An 18,071-nucleotide genomic window follows, 5' to 3' on the forward strand; every position below is an offset into this window, starting at 1 on the left:
AAGAAAATTGGCAAAGCGCTGTGCCAGCATTCCCCCATCTGCATATCACCGCGTCTCCAGGCTCAGAATTCTCTTGGTAGCTGCCTCACGCTGTACCCTTGCTTTCTGGAAGTCAGGTTCACTACATGAAATTCATTGTGACACTTGTCTTTCCTGAGCCTGGTTCTGGGAGGAAGCCCTTCATTGGGAGCTGAAGGTGGTCAGCACGTGTCATGAGAGGATCTTGGTTTGCCTTCATCATGAGCCAGCTACGTTGCTAATCCTCTTTGTACTGTCCATTGAATGATTCCCAGCTGGTGTGGGGAGTGGAAGCTGCTTTTTACTGATCAGATGGGAGTCTCAGAAATAGCTTTAGACAATATGTAAGCAAATCAATTTAGGACCAGAATCAATCTGGCTCTTGCTTATGTTTGCCATGGTGGGGAGTAGGGTAGCGGGAGCTTTCCTCCATGAACTTTCTGCTGTGTTCAGTCAGGATGCACTTCAATTGCTGTACTGCTGATTGTACTGTGTGTACTCTGATGTCTCACTGATTTCAGCATGATGCTCATGCGGATGACCGCAGCAAAGAAGAGCTTTTGGAGAAAGAGCAAAAAAAAAAAAAAAAAAAGAGAATTAATTTACCATGCACAGGGCTTTCTTTTGCAGTGGGGTGAGCAAAGGATGGGCCAGCACCCACGAACACCAGATTTCCCAATTGGGACCAAAAAGGGAATTACAGTACTGACCATTTACAAGGGACCCTGTTTTCATGCTATTTCCAGCCCAGATTTTGAGAGAGAGTGAGAGAGATGTTGACCTGTAGTGGCAGGGCCCAAAAAGAGGATAAAGCATCCTTGTACTAGTGTTCGCCTATAGAGTGCTAGTCTGAGCTCTCCAGTTAGGTCTGCTGTCACAACACATGAATTCTTTACACCCAGAAGTTCAGGTAAATAGCTGAATACTTGGGTACTGATCCAAACTGAGCCCGCCCTTGCATGTTGCCTGTTACTATTTCCCGCACAGCTGCTGCCACTGCTGCCTCCCTGCTGTGTCCGTACAATTTTATTATGCTGCTACGTAATTGCCCTTCTTTATCTGATCAGCTGCCTTTATGAAACATGATCGTTAAAGAGGACCCTGCTGCTTTATGTCTGGTTTTCGTGATAGAAATGGTTCACTGGTGATAACTCGTGTTGACTACTCCGATTTCCTTGTTTTGGATGGGTTCTGCAGCTTTCACTGAACACATGCAGGGAAGGGTTATAGGCATTTAGGAGTCACTGTTAGCCCACAAAAGCTTATGCCCAAAAATTTTTTTTAGTCTCTAAGGTGCTACAACCACTCCTCATTGTTTTTGCTGTTACAGACTAACACGGCTACCACTCTGAAAACTGTTAGCTTTGTGCCTTGACTGTCACCTTCAATTACTTCTTTATCTAGTGGGCTGAAATATAATCCACAGAGAAGAATCACATTCATTTAACCCAGAGTCAGATCAAGATGGTCAGCCCTTAATTTCTGCTCACTTCCCTCAGGATTACAATCTCTTCCCCGAGGGGTAATTCTGTAAGGAGATCCTCCCACTTTGGTAGACAGCATATCTTGGGCATTAATTGGATGCAGAGTGTACATGGAGCTAAAAGTCTCTGCCAGGTAATGAATATACACAAATCAAGAGCAGAAGCATGAACTGGTAGTAAAAGCACAGAGGTGGGCATTAGAACACACCTGTGTTCTATCCCTGACTCTGCCACTATGTGACTTTGGGCAAGTCACTTCACCTACCTGTGCCTCAACTTCCCTGTCTTTATGGTTAGGATAATACGGGCTTACTGCTTAGTTTGTGTGTGTTATATGGCTTAATTTGTTAAATCTGTGAAGGCTTTGAGATCCTGAGAAACTCAATTGAGGGGCAAAGAATTATTGTAATTGGAGGGCCAAAAAACCCTGAAAACTCCTTTCTTCCCAGAGTTTGTGGCTGTTTGGCCTATTACAGAGGCAGCCCCAAAGCTCGAATCTGGATTAGAACTTTGTGTGGTGCCCAGAGTAGCGAGACTCGTTACAGAGGTGTGACGATAAGCTCCCTGTCCCAAGGAATTTATAATCTAAATAATTTAGAAACCTGTTGTTTAGATTCAAGGTTTTGGTGTGAGCCCCACTCTAATTATTATAGCAAGCAGCACTAACCCAACCTGGTGGTGAGAATTTTGTTACACCTTTCACCTAAAGCATGTGAAATACACACAGCTGTGAGATTCACTAACTGCAAAGCTTTTGAACAAACTTAGGGCTGATTCATGGTCTTGATGCGAAACCCTGCCATTTCAAATTATTTTCTTGTGGAATTTCCAGGTGTGAAAGTTACAGGGTATGACCTTTATGGATATGGCTACACTGTAATTAAAAACCCATGGCTGGTCCGTGCCAGCTGACTCCGTCTCATGGGGCTCAGGCTGTGGGGCTGGTTCTTTGCAGTGTAGACTTCCAGGCTGTCGCACTGACTCTGTGAGGTGGGAGCAGGGTGACCAGACAGCAAATGTGAAAAATCAGGACAGGGGCTGGGGGGTAATGAGGAGCCTATAGAAGAAAAAGACCCCAAAATTGGGACTGTCCCTATAAAATCGGGACATCTGGTCACCCTAGGTGGGAGGGTCCGAGAACCTGGGCTGCAGCTCAACTCCAGAAGTCTACAGTGCAGTGAAAGAGGCTCGGAGCCCTGTAAGCCTCAGTCAGCTGGCACAGGGCAGCCGCGGGTTCTGAATTGCAGTGTAGACATACCCTATGGGACTGAAAAGATCAATGAACCTGTAAGTGAATCCACAAAGTATCCTTGTCGTCGAGTGGTCCAGTGTCATGACAGAGGAGGAATCCCTCACCCTCTTCATGGGGCAGCAAGGGCTGGGAATGCGGAGGAGGGAGCATGCTCAGATACCAGAGATACAGCAAGGGAGAACCCCCCTCTTGGTTGTATTAAGTGACACTCATCCCTTGGCTGACACATAAGTTAGCATGGATGGATTTTGGAGCAAACAGAACCTCTGTCAATGAATTGGTGCCACTTGGGATGGGCCACTTGGTGATGTGCACACGGGTCTCAAAACTGCCAACTACTAGCAATTTCCCATTTTGATTAAATGAGCCAACTCCAACAGAGCTATTGTCTGTGACTGGAGCCAGCCAAGTGTTGAATAAAGAAGAGCAACAATATTTATGGGGAGCTGCTGTTATAGATAGCGATATATTCTGTTGTATGCTACTCAAGCCCTATCAGAGAACGCCATCAGCTGTATTATATGATATACAACATTACCATATTCAGGAGCTGGCTCTGAATGATGCATGCCTGTGGTCAGCCAAGTTTAATAAATCAAACTTTCTTAACCTATTAAGGACAGGCCTGCACTTAGCAGCCTTGGTATTTGTCACTGTTGTGACAATACACATTCCTAGTGTGACACGTGATTTGGTTGCTATAGTTCTATCTCTAACATGCATGGCACAGAAGGTTAGAGAGATTTACCAGGAAGACTTAAACCTCATTTTAAAAAATACCTCTGCTAAACATTACTTTTAATTACTTGCCATTCAATAGCATTTATAGGCTCTCATCAAAGATCAGGGCCCCATTCTGCTAGGCACTGTGCACACACAAAAGAAGAGAGTCTGTATCTCAGACAATCTGAGGAAACAGCCCTGTTTCCAGTAGGTAACTAGAGAGCCATGCCGAAAGTGGATTAAAATGAAAAACTCAGCACCTTGCCCCTAAACCTTCATCTCAAGTCATACAAAAAACATTTCTGTGGTCCAGGAAAGCTTGGTTAAGAAGCTTTTCCATCCAGCTGAATGACATAAAGATGAGATTCTGGTGCTGGAAACGTTAATGGACCTTTGAACTTCCTTTTGATGAACAAAGAGACCTGGCTGCCAGGGTCAGAAGCGGAAGTGTCAGAATACTGTGTTGTGAGAACTGCTAGCCCAAGAGGTGCAGATAACTCAGAGAAACAACTTTGGAGTGCTAATCAAAACACCTTCCAAGATTTGCTCATCGCTGCAATTAGGCAGCTTGTCACTTAGGCTGAGTTACGGGGAATAGCCAGGGGTGCAAAAGCTGATCAGATTTTATAAATCATATCCACTGAGTTAAAGGAGGCGAGAGTCGGATTTACAATCACAGATCACAATGGCAGCATTTCAAAGCCTATCCATCTCTCATCTCCTGAGCTCAGAACTGCAGGGCTGTAAATCAAATCCTTGCGAGCCAGAAAATCTTGGCAAGATTTGTAAATCTGAATTAAGATTTGAAGGGTTTTGGATATCTCTTGTCAATCCATTTATTTGCAGCCACAGACCAAATGGATTGTTTCAAAAGTCAGGTGGCTGGAAAGGCTTGTAAATCAAGACCACAGGCCCAGTTCTGGAAGAAACTATGCCTAGTTTCCATGCTGCAAATGGCAATTTTTCTGTTTGAGAGCAAGAGGCTGGGTCAATGTAGCATCGGCATTAGTAGCACCAGTATTATCTTGGTCCTTGGAGGAATGGGGGCAGTGCCAGAAAAATTAATGCATGTCACCGCAGGCCATCGAGGGCACAGTGCTGCTAGTGAGCAGTGGCCCTGGGAACCCCAAGAGGCTGCTGCATGCAAAGTGCAGGTTTTTGAAAATAGAGCTGCACTCCTCTGCATTTTAAAAACACTGAGTGTGTTGTCTGGGCAGGGGAATGACCTCTCTTACCTCTGGGTTATAAGCCGGTTAAGTATTAAGTGCCTTGTCCAAAGCCACCTGAAGTCAGTTCACAAGGCTGCCAATTGTCACACACGCATCTGGCAACCTGACTGAACCCTCGTGCTTCTGTAGGGATGCCCTTCTAGTTGCTACTCCCAGCAGCCAAGCAGCCTCCCCTCCCGCTGCTCCCTCTGTTTTGTCTGTGCAGGGAAAGAACAGGCAGAGGAGGCACTGACGGCTGGGAGGGACAGATAAGTTGGCTCCTCCCTCCCCCAGCTACTCCCTACCTAGCCTCAATAGCTGTCCTTTCTCCAGAGCACCCAGTACCCCCTCCCGCTCCCCCCATGCACTGTCGAGGCCAGGGGAATGTTTGTAAGGCTGGAATCGCCTCAGAACTCCAGGCTGGGGTAGGGAAGGCTTGTTGGGCTAGATCCACACAGGTATTTAGGTGGCTAAACTCCAGACGTAGGCACCTAAGTTTTAGGCTCCACCGCAATCCACAGAACTGCTGCCAAATCTGTAGGTGCCTAAACTCACGCAGTGCCAAACTGTCAGTGTAAAAGTTCCCTCGACACCTAGGTGTTTTGTGTTAGGGCATGTGCACTGCTGCCCGCTTCTAGGTGTCCAGATGCCGAACTCCCGCCTAGCCTCAGAGCAATCCACGAACCAGGAGAGGATAAGGCGGAAGAGGGCCTATCTCACGTGTGGGGCCTGATCCGGTAGGTGTGTGGAAGGTTGCCTAATGGTTCAGGACCCATTTAAAATCTGACCAGAGGAGTTGTTAGTGGCCATCTTCTAGTTCTTAGTTAGATCACTTGGATGTGGGAGACCCAAAGTCTAGTCCTTCTGCTCCAGCCACTCTTTAATTATTAATCCACGGTGGAACAGCTGTAACAGGAGGGACTGAGAATATCCCCCGTGTTTAGACCCTGTTCAAATCCTTTCTCCCACTCTCGCAGAGTGGGGACTAGAACTTTGGGTCTCTCAGATGGGGATGGGGTGAGAAAATGAAGTCCAGGAGGTGTTAAGGATCTTACCCCGGCTCTCACAGTGAAACAGTGGCAGAGCTGGGAATGGAAACCAGGTCCTCAGAGTCCCATGTCTTGTCCACAGGGTCCATTCACCTGTCTGAATTGTATCTGGCAGTCAGGAGAGGGGGGTATCAAGGGGATTTAACTACACTTTACTGGATCTTCACTAATTAGTGAGATCTGTATTCTGTGGGCACAGGTTCAGGTCAGTCCTTCCTTTGCTGGAACTACTTCATCCTGAATCTCTAACGCCAGCTATATTTTAGTACCCTGGTCTTGCCCACCTCCCTACTCCTTCCTGTTGGCCTGTGAGGCATCCTAATAAAAAGGATTAAAGCACAATCTTTTGTGCCAGGCAAAGCTGCGGTGTGAGTATTTAAGCTGGAAATCTTGCATCTGCATTAGGGCCAGTTTCTTTCTTGTTCCCTGTGCTAATAGCAGGGAGTATGCAGATCTGCTGCAAAAAGGTGTTGAATATTCAGAAAGGCTTGCTTTTCTCTAACAAGCAACCTATTTCTGGAGGCAAGAAGGGGACTGTAATGGCAGTGATGGGGTACATGTGAGCCAGATGCCTTCTGTGAAGCATTCCCAGGCTCCCCAAAGTTAATTCCATACCAGCACATTTATGAGGAACTGGAAATTCAACCAAAGTGCTCTCCAGGAGAATGGAATGAAGGGAGGGTTGATCTGGGTTTTCTCCCAGTGACTCTATGCAGCCATAGCAGGGAGCTCTGCTTGGTATTCCACACCAGCCGTCAGGAACAGTATCCCCGATAATGTCACAGCAAACTTGGTGGCTGAACTTTGTGACTTTGTCCTCACTCATAACTATTTCACATTTGGGGACAATGTATACCTTCAAATCAGCGGCACTGCTATGGGTACCCGCATGGCCCCACAGTATGCCAACATTTTTATGGCTGACTTAGAACAACGCTTCCTCAGCTCTCGTCCCCTAATGCTCCTACTCTACTTGCACTACATTGGTGAAATCTTCATCATCTGGACCCATGGAAAAGAAGCCCTTGAGGAATTCCACCATGATTTCAACAATTTCCATCCCACCATCAACCTCAGCCTGGATTAGCCCACATAAGAGATCCACTTCCTGGACACTGCAGTGCTAATAAGCAATGGTCACATAAACACCACTCTATACCAGAAACCTACTGACTGCTATACTTATCTACATGCCTCCAGCTTTCATCCAGACCACACCACATGATCCATTGTCTACAGCCAAGTTCTACGATACAACCGCATTTGCTCCAACCCCTCAGACAGAGCCAAACACCTACAAGATCTCTATCAAGCGTTCTTAAAACTACAATACCCACCTGCTGAAGTGAAAAAACAGATTGACAGAGCCAGAAGAGTACCCAGATGTTACCTACTACAGGACAGGCCCAACGAAGAAAATAATAGAATGCCGCTAGCCGTCACCTTCAGCCACCAACTAAAACCTCTCCAACGCATTATCAAGGATCTACAACCTATCCTGAAGGATGACCCATCACTCTCGCAGATCTTGGGAGACAGGCCAGTCCTTGCTTACAGACAACCCCCCAACCTGAAGCAAATACTCACCAGCAACCACACACTACACAACAAAAACACTAACTCAGGAACCTATTCTTGCAACAAAGCCCGTTGCCAACTGTGTCCACATATCTATTCAGGGGACACCATCATAGGGCCTAATCACACCAGCCACACTATCAGAGGCTCATTCATCTGCACATCTGCCAATGTGATATATGCCATCATATGCCAGCATCATATCCCCTTTGCCATGTACATTGGCCAAACCAGACAGTGTCTACACAAAAGAATAAATGGACACAAATCAGACGTCAAGAATTATAACATTCAAAAACCAGCTGGAGAATACTTCAATCTCTCTGGTCACTTGATTACAGACCTAAAAGTCGCAATTCTTCAACAAAAAAACTTCAAAAACAAACTCCAACGAGAGACTGCTGAATTGGAATTAATTTGCAAACTGGACACCATTACATTAGGCTTGAATAAAGACTGGGAGTGGATGTGTCATTACACAAAGTAAAACTATTTCCCCATGTTTATTGTCTTCCCTACTGTTCCTCATATGTTCTTGTCAACTGCTGGAAATGGCCCATCTTGATTATCACTACAAAAGGTTTTTTGTTTTTTTCTCTCTCCTGCTGGTAATAGCTCACCTTACCTGATCACTCTCGTTACAGTGTGTATGGTAACACCCTTTGTTTCATGTTCTCTGTGTATATAAAATCTCCCCACTGTATTTTCCACTGCATGCATCCGATGAAGTGAGCTGTAGCTCATGAAAGCTTATGCTCAAACAAATTTGTTAGTCTCTAAGGTGCCACAAGTACTCCTTTTCTTTTTGAGGATACAGACTAACACGGCTGCTACTCTGAAACACACCAGCTCTGTTGCTTTCTATTTTTATCTCCTTGTGCAGTGCTGAGTGAGCATTTAATTTTGTGGAGATATTTTCTGTTTACTGTTTGAAATGTGTCCCACACCATATTTCTCTTGCCTTACTAATTTCAGGGGGAATAGATCGTTGACTGCTGCATTTTGACACAGAAGCTGTAGCTAATCACGATGATATTCGATTGCCTTCTGTCCATATGACTAGGCTGACCGAAAAGCATGGAGTCCCATGGATTTGTCTGTGCTAATTAGTTTAAATATCAGTGCACCAATGCACTCAGAGATTTATTTGTATGCATGGAGGAAAGCCAGGAAAATGTATCCTCTCTAATCTCTCTCTTCCCTGGCTCTAAATATTCAATCATTTTGCATCCAGGGAATGTCTGCTTTGTATATTTTTTTCTGTGGTTTACATTATCATTTGCTAAACCTATTATGAAGTACTATTTGCCACAGTTTTAAGATATTTGTATGGTTTTCCCTGTGCCCTCTTTCTCATTCAACTCCAGGAGCTTCCTAAATATATCCGTGACTATTCTTGCTTTCCAGTTCCGTAAAACCCATTTGTGTGTGCATACATGTAGTGTGCATAGTGTTGTGTGACATCACTAGATCGCACTGGAGGTGGGGCAGTCGTCAGTAAACCTAAATTGACAGACCTTGACATAACTAATACTGAACCCCAAGAATGGTTAACTCTTTGGCTGCTGTTGGATGCCCACCATACCTATGCTTGTGCAAAGAGCAGGTCTAAAGTCCCTGTTGAGCAGTGAGACTGTAACGTTCTAGGGATCTGAGGGCTAATGTTTCCAATCCATGGTGGCATATGAACTGAGCAGAGTGTGAGATACACTGTATGAACATACACGGCTTGCAGTGAACTTGCTCATCCCCAGACGAGCTGTGAATGGACCACCTTTACCCTGAATTTACAGACTGGTGACTGAGATGGGTCCAATTCCAACTACACTACCTGCTGATTGCTTCTACCAGCTGGACAACAGGTGAATGTTTATCCTGCTCAGGGCATTTTGACTCTCTTAAAAGTTATTTCTAAAAGATGCCACTGGGGTGGAGCCTGGGCCTTGTCTGCTTGAGGCCTTCCATTAATGGCATGCTGATGGAGCTGTCTCAGGTCATGTCTACACTACAAAATGATGTTGACCTAACTTACATTGGCATACAGCCAGCCACCGCAGTTACTAAATCGCTTGTGTGTGTGTGCAGGCTTGGCTCCTAGTGTTGGCGGTGCACGTCCTAACCAGGAGCACTTGTATCAATTGTATTGTCAGTGTGGGGCAGTGTAGGAAGGCTCCTGAAGGCCAATAACAATTGACATAAGCAACTCAGGGTTCACATTGACACAGTGTCAACTTAACTACATTGACCATGACTCTACGCCGCTTGGGGAGGTGGTGTTACTAAATCGGCATAGAGAGGCACTGATGTTGGCAGAAGCCAAATTTAAGTGAAGACACTTCTGCAGCTAGGTTGAAGCAAAGCAGCTTTCATTGACCTAACTGTGTAGTGTAGATCAGGCCTCAATGATAATGCAATGGTGGGAGAGTTCCCCAAAACCGCTAGGGGTAGACAACGAGCAGGTGAGTGGCTTGAAATGGAGAGGCAGTTGGTCTTGAACTGTGGATTCCTGGTTGTTCTGGACTGCAGAGAAGAGATATTTGCGCTTCCATGCTTGAATGAAGAAGTTCGTGGCCTCCAGGTGATGGCCTTCATAGTACTTTAGAAGGTTGGGTGCTCCCTGAGAAACTACAGATGGAACTGCCCGCTGCCAGACCATAAGCATGTGGTTTGTGGTGATCTTCCATAATCAGCCCTTATGTAGTTCAAAGCAAAATCCCCTTTCTCTCTGCTTCCCAAAATCTTACCTCTAGTATGAGAGCATTGTCCCCTGCAGCTCCCAGCCCCTGGAATGGCCTTTCTGTGCATCACCCACTTATTAGCACACAATCTCATCCAATTTTAGATGAGAAAGGGTCTTTTCTTTCTCACTTACACCCCTTGGTTTCTCTTTGCTTGTGCTGTAATTCATTATTTAACTCTGCCACTGGGTTGTTTCGCCCTGGGATATGGTTTGTATGAAAGAGGCTGTATTATAAACCCTGCTGGCACTTTGCTTGGCAGCAATGTATGCTCTGTATGCTTTGCACTTTCCCAGCACACTGTTCTCGGAAAACCAAACTCTGCGTTAGATGTAGCATGAAAAATCTCTGTGCAAACATTCTGACAAATGCTCTTGTAGTACTAAGCAACAGCTATTTTGGTAGCTCAAGGCCACTGTAACTACACCTGGGTTTAGCTAAAGAGAGAATTCAATCTGGGGGGATAGGCGAAATTAGTACTATTCACAAGTCACAGCCTCAAAGTCCTTTCTCCAATGGCTGTTAAAAGATTCTGAGATCTCTCAAATGTTGCAGAAGCCAGTGGTCATTATGTCTGTAGAATACATCATAGAATCAGGCACTGTGACCAAGAGACATCATAGTGAGCCGTCTAGAATAGGCATGTATGCACACCAGTGTTCTCTGGTGGATGGAATCTGTATTGCTTAATTGTGTGTCATAGGCCTGATACTGCTAACAACTAAGGGAGATCCTCTTTCGGCTTTAGTGGTGGAAGGTTGTTGTGATAATTGGGTCAACAAATTTACCTTAATTATGAGCTCAGTTATAAAAAAGTATATAGAAGTTTTATAAGATGTTACAATAACCTACAATAACAGATGTTGATGGAAAGTAGGTCATGTTGCTTTCAATAATGAATGTTATAAACAGGTGCAAGAGAACCAGACAAAATTAGTCTAAACCAAAAGGCCATGTTGATAGATCTTGAATCATATGTTGAAATCATGCTTGGTAAAAACAGAAGCTGTGGAACCGGAAATGAACCAAAATTGCTTTGTCAGATATTAGGGCTAACTGGTGAATTCATTAATTAAAGGGTGGGCTATGCCAGCCCAGCCATCGTCCCTTTTTGGGTCCTTAAAGAAAGAGGCTTTGGGTGGAGACTATGAAAGAATAGAGGGAAGCTACTGGAGTGAGCTTCACCAGTATGGCTGCCACCTGCACTGTTTCCTGGGAACAAGAGCTCCAGCTCAGCTTAGCTAGCTTCCTCTCTTTTACTTTTGCCATCTTTGGTACTACCTAAAAGACTGTCAAATCAAGGGAGGGTTTCTTCTAAAACTCTCTCCAGCTAAAGGGAAAGGGAACAAGGGATGTTGTTAAAATGAAAGCCTGACTTTCCACTTTACATTTCATATGCGTTAACTGTTTTTCTTTCATTTCGGCATCTTTAATAAAAGGTTAAAATGATTTTTAATGGTGTGATTGCCATGGTACTAAGCAGGCTGAGGTCTCTGTATACCAAACCCTGAACCTTGTTTAATGTTGGACACTGACTGGGCTGTATTAACATATTTGGGCCCCCCATTCCATCTAAATTAGTACAACAGCTCTATCTGTTTTTAGAGCAGAAGGACGTAGGTCTGTCCCTGCTGTTGTACTGAAGCTCTGAGGGGACACAGTATGCAGCACAGTGATAAGACCAAGGATTTGTTAAGGTGCTTCCTCTTGAGGGGAGGTTTTGTAACCATCCCCTCACACCTCTCCCAAACCTGGTGAAATTCACCTGACTTGAAGGATCTGTTACAAACTAAAAACTCAGGTCAGGTTTGCCAAATGTCAGGAATGTGGTCCAAATCTTAAAGGATCTCTAGCTGGAACCGTGGCACAAAGCCTGTGAAAACCTGTGCTTTCACCAGGTGAGAATCAGCAGTTTTGGCTGTGTTTCACTCTGAAGCTGAAATTGTGACTTGGGTTGAGTGCTCACCCCACACAATGTCCATGCTTTGCACAGTTCTAACTTGAATGCCAGAGATGTATAATGTGGCTTTACAGCAGGCCTATCAACTATGTATTGTCAAGTATTTAAAGGATGTGAACACTGCAGAAGGAGGGTGTATAAAGATCAATGTGATGAAACAGCAACAGAAAACTTGGAATGAATATCAGGAAAACTTTTCTTTATGGTAAAATCAAACAGCCTGAAATAATCTCCTAAATGAAGCAATGACAGTTCCACTTGCCTGATTTATAAATGAATGGACAACAATCCTCCTGTTGTCCCCCAGGGATGGAATAATTCCCCAATTAATTAATTAACACCTTGCAGAGGTGTTAATGGCCTACTTCATTTATAATAGTCCCTTGCAACACATGTTAACTATAATGTTTAACAGTCTGTTTCACCCTGAATTTAGCTGTGACACTGTGAGTACCTTTCCAAGACATGGAGAAGAACTCCGTGGAGCTGGAAAGCTTGTCTGTCTCACCAACAGAAGTTGGTCCAATAGAAGATATTCCCTCACCCACCTTGTATCTCTCTTAATTCCCCAATTGGTCTTTTCCCATCAATAATTTCTAGGAGTCTGTATTGTTGAGTTGTCCAAAAATCTTTGGAGTCATCAGGGTTGTTAGAGACTAAATAATGGCCTGTTGCAATCCAGTGCCATCCTTCAGCTTTTGCCAGCAGCAAATATCACCTGGGCATCTTCATCATGATGCAAGAAAATGCTTCCAAGCAGCCTTGTTGACAGGAATTGTGAGGATTTAAGGGAAAGCATAACCGTTTCAAGCTGTCATGCTGCATTAATGTCTGTTGGCTCAAACAGCTCCGGGGAGATGAATTCAGGATAGCGCTTCAGAAGCAAGCAGGAAGAACCAATTGGTGGGTGGCTGTCATCATTGCCCGAATCCTTTGGCATGGGTCAAGGGAGGGACTTATTGGTGGGGAGGAGGAGTGATCTGATTGGGCCAGTGACATGACTGGGACTCTGGATTTGAGTCTTGGATAAATTTCTGACTGTTCTTCCTCTTCGTTACCCTGCAATACCCAGCCAGCATGGATTGATGATTTCTGTTCATCTTGGGTGAAACTCTGCACATCTTCCCAGCACCAGTACAAGGCCTAGGCACAACTGAAGACCTGTTCTGAAAGGTTTTGATGGGACTTAAGTGGTACATAGGCCTTGAGCTGCTCCTTGCTCAAGAGTGAATTTCACCCCAGTGAGGAAAATGTGGGGATGGACAAGTAGTTTGGTGCTGTGTCTATTCCTGATAAAACACGTTTATGAAAATCTACATGGGAATTCAGCATGGCCCTTGAGCAGCTGGTGACTTGTTGCTTTGCTTGATGTTACCAAACTATGGGCACCCTGCAAATGAAGTTGTCTGCTGCTCTCTCTGATTTGTTAAGCGGTCGAGAAGAGATCAAGCAAAACAATTAGTGAGAGTTGAAATAATTCCCAAGTCAAATGCAACTTTGTGCTTGGGGAGGCATAGAGCCCTGGATGCCAAGCAAAGTAGGTTCCCAGAAAACAAAGATAGCCTTGCTACTAAAAGATTCCCCTTTCCCTCCCACAAAAACCTTCTGGAGCCAACAACAAATAACCTCAATCAATATTCTCTGCATTTTGAATTTTGTTTTGCTCTTTGTTGATTTAAATATAAACTTTCAGGTGATTTTGGCCCTCAAATGGGGAATAAGCAGGCCCCCCATTGAGATGAGGTTGAAGTATTGTGGCTGGCTTCTGAGGGGAACTTGATATGCTGCAAATGTGCTTGATCTCTGACATATTTGAATGGGAAGGTGGCAAGCTGAAGTCAGTTCTGGCATAATGATGGGAAATGACTGAGCTGAATAGCAAGCAGTGTTGCTTCAGATATGTTCCGAGCGGAGGCTGGACCACTGGTTGCCTCTCTGTAACTGTTCTTTACTTAGGCAGAATAGAGCTAGACAACACCCTCACTTGTCCTAGCAGGTGAAAATAAATAAATAAATTAAATGAAAAATTGAGCTGCTAATGTGGCTCACAATTCACTGATCTATTGATCATCTGTCCTCTGCTACTCCAGCCACGAACGTAGCTAACGCTCATGCCTCAGGGCATAAATGGATGGTCTTATGGTCAGGAAGGAATTTTTCCCTCCCAACCTCCAGTATTTCACATTTGTGAAGTTGCTTGGGAGAAGGGGTGGTTCACCTTCCCCTGCTGTGTCTGGTGTTGACTGCTGCTGGACTAAATAGACCGATGGTCTGATCCACTTAGATACCTCTTGTGTCCCTGACTCTCTCTCTCTTTTTCTAGCTCCATTCTCTGTCTCTTCTGTACTACCTTGCTTTAAACTTTGTGCTGGAAAAATATTAGGGATTGCTTGGAGGGTCTATAGCTTCAGCTCCCCGGTTTGAGTGTTGAGAGAGCCATCCACGCAAACACGGCCTCTTCTACTTCATGTGACAATTCTTTGTCACAAAGTCCTTCGTGGACACCGATGAATTTCCTATTGCTGTGGATAGCATTTTAAGGCTGATGTGGGTGTTAGAAGGCAGACGGGGTTCAGACTGGACTACACTTCAGCACATAAGTGTTTGCTGTGTGAAGTGATCACGTTGCTGGAGACCTCTTGTTTTTTCTGATGCTCACTTCAGCAAAACCAGAGAGCTAAATAAAAAACCCTCACAACCCCACTGATCATCAGTGATGTGCTGCTGTCTTACATCTTGCCACAGCTTGTTACAAGCCACTTTGCAGAGAGTTTAATTTTTTTTTTCTGCACTAGGCTAGAAGGGGAGTTGAACTTTATCAGGAGTCAGACATTTCCCAGCTATTATTTTGCAACCTATTGGAGTGGCAGATCAGGAGGTGGGAACCCAGTTATGCAAACAAACGCACGTCACTCCTGCACAGAAATAGCTACAGTATATGTGCACTAAGGTGGAAATGAAGGCCTTGGATACGCATGCAGCAAACAGAGGAGGAAGGAGTACGGGGGCTGCAATGTTTTGTTCAAAGCCTCCCAGGAGATATTTAGAGAACACATTCTTTCTGGAAACAAGCAGAGGATTACCGCTTACCAGTTCAGCAGTGTAGGAGTTGTTATTGCCTTTCTTAGGGAAAAAAGGGGACCAGGTTTTTGACGGAGATGATGCATTGTTCTAGGGTGTTAATTGCTTTAAACAATGGTTTTCCACATGGCGTATGTAGAAATAACTTCTTGCTTTATTTATCTGTTTTTTCTGCCCCCCCCCCCGTCAGTCAATCGCCAGACCAATGCAGGATTGTTCCCTAATGCACTGTCGAGTCTAGTTCTCAGAGTCCAAAGTGACAAGGCTCTCGCCCCTTCCCTTAGGAGACTATTCCACAGCTCACAGTCATGAAGTGTTTGTGAAATTCACCTTACATTTTTTTCTTTTAGTTTTAGTCTTTGTTGTTTATATATTATTACATTAATATATCTTTAATAATTTCTTGTAGTACATTGTTCAACCATTGCATGACTTTGTGCACTGCACAGAGTTCCAGGTCAAGATGTGGTGGTTACTGGTAAATAAAAGAAACAAAGCTGGAACTTGAGCTGTAGGGAACTGCTGTTTGTGTCTGTTGTCCTTCCTTTAATAAATGTCTCCTGCTTAAAGGGACCTGCTATTCCCTATGTCATGATACTCTTTAAGGTCCAGCCAATAGAGGGTGACCTAATCCTACAAAGCTGAGCAAGTGTGTGACATCTGATGCAGTAGAGCACGGGTTATCAAACGGGGGGTTGGGTCGCAAGGTTATTACATGGGGGGTTGCGAGCTGTCAGCCTCCAACCCAAATCCCGCTTTGTCTCCAGCATTTATAATGGTGTTAAATATATTTTAAAGTGTTTTTAATTTATAAGGGGGGGGTCATACTCAGAGGCTTGCTATGTGAAAGGTGTCACCAGCAGAAAAGTTTGAGAACCACTGTAGTAGAGGGAATATTGCAGAGGTTCAGATAATTTGAGAAGACTGGCTTAAGTATCCAGACTTTTGAGCCCCTGTTAGAATAGGCCAGCTTTTTTTGGATATCCTCCCCTATCCTCACCTATGAAATCAGCATCTACAAAAAATCCCCACATCAAAAGTTGACTATTCCCAGACAGCCTCGGACATGTATAAATGTTTGGTGATGAGTGAACCTCCTAGATATTAAGAGGTCATCGAATGCTATAAAACCAAGCCTTTTGCAAATAGGATTTCTAGCCATTGTGATGTCTGGGGCTGTGCCAGTGGGAACACTGCAGTTTTCTCAAATAGCTGACTCCAGCTGAAAATCAGCATGCAAAACTACACAGAGAAAGGGGAGATTAGTCCTGATTTATTGGCCTGTCAATTAAATGAGAGCACCAGGATTCTCGCCGCATGGCTGAGAGATAAATAACATGATGACAGCAAAGATCAGCCATATCACTATGTCTTAAATGCAACTGCTCACTTCTATACATTTGTATTAATTAAAGTATTCATACATCCTGCACACTTCAACATCAATTTCAAAAATTATTTTGAACCATTGCCAGGGGACTACGTTGTTACAACATCTACTTTCCCTCCATCTATTAGCAGGAAGAGGCTAACTGAGGAAATCGCAGGCAGATTTAATTGGGGACAGAAGGAAGTCATGGAGGGGAGGAGAGATGCAGAACACAAAACTAGGTCAGAAGTTTGATGGTAGGTAACTCTTGCTTGACACTGGAAGACTGAGCTGAATGAAGGTTTTCTTTTTTTTAGGGAGCCTTGAATCTGCTGCAGTTACAGCATTAACCAGTAATTGGTTGTGATGCAAAAGGAATTTCCACAGTAACTTTATATAACATGCCGCATACAGATTGACATGGTCGCAGGTTCTCTGCATGCCACAGGGTGTGTTACCAGCTATTCATCACTGGGAAAGAGCAGGTCAGGAATCCGGAGCTTCAAGTACCATGTATGGGTGGGCATATGTGCACCACTGCTCTCTGTGAGAGGGCATGGGTCAGGTGTGGTGTTCATGCATGTGTGGGAGGAGGTATACCCTGCTTAATGGGTCTCACATCTTAAGTACTGTGCCATTATGGTACTCTTCTGTCCTACAAGTCCCAAGTTCTACTCCCCTTGCTGCAAAGCCTGCGTTTGAGCCAAAAACAACAGTGTCCATTGCTCATGCCTGCAGCCTGATTCTCCAGGAACAGTTCTGAGGTGCTCATCAGGAGCGCCACAAAAGTCAATTTGGTAGAGAGAGCCAGGGCCTCAGTGTAAAAAGCTTTCACACTTGCCCGGGAGGAGTTGCCTGTGTGACAACATGAAGCCTTTTATCAAGGAAGAAAAGAGAGCAGGAAGGAGGGTTTACTCTGATTTGAAGCCCATATTAGGTGTAAGCCTGGGGGAATTAGCGTTAACATTTCATTTCAGCTTTTTTCCTTTTCCTTTTTTTGTACAACTTGCATTTTTGTGCTGTCAGACTTTGATGGTTTTATGTAACTGTTTAAAAATTGAACAAGCTTCTTAACTTAAATTTGGCACAATATATATATATTGCCTCTCTCTCTCCCTCTCATGCACATTAAGAATAAAGATGTTGGAGCTTAGGAGACTTTTTCTATCCTCTGATGTCAGCCCACCTGTCGCAGTTCACAAAGCCACTTCCTTGAGGACTCTTTTGGGTACATTCTGTTCCAGCACATGATGCTGTACCTGCAGCAGTCCCTTGGGTGGTCTTCACAAGAGAAATCCAACCAAGAGATTCATCCTGGGGAAAATGCAAGTTAACATGTCAGGGGAAACATAAACCAGAACACACATGCAATGGCAGAGAGAATCCTAGAAAGCTGTAAAGATAAAAAGAAACCTGAGTGGTGGTGGATTGGCAAACTAGAAACAAGGTTGCAGTACAAGATGGCGGCAAAATGTGAATTTGGGTTGGGTGCACAGAGGCAGCCCGTCCTGGGACAGGGAAGCAGACGCACCACAAAGGAGGGCTCAGTGGAGAGCACAACGTGGTACAATCTCAGGCCCCTGTTTGCCAGCAGCATTAGAAAGACTGAAG

At 44.5% G+C, this 18,071-nt stretch overlaps 1 protein-coding gene across 4 annotated transcripts in view; it reads left to right on the plus strand.

Annotated features, from left to right (window-relative positions):
* Nucleotides 1-18,071, plus strand: part of ARHGEF9 (Cdc42 guanine nucleotide exchange factor 9) — a 308,240-nt gene that overhangs the window by 66,254 nt on the left and 223,915 nt on the right. The gene's annotated exons all lie outside the window — the stretch shown is intronic.

This window comes from Lepidochelys kempii, chromosome 9 (genome assembly GCF_965140285.1).
Source record: "Lepidochelys kempii isolate rLepKem1 chromosome 9, rLepKem1.hap1, whole genome shotgun sequence".
NCBI classification, from domain to species: domain Eukaryota; kingdom Metazoa; phylum Chordata; order Testudines; family Cheloniidae; genus Lepidochelys; species Lepidochelys kempii.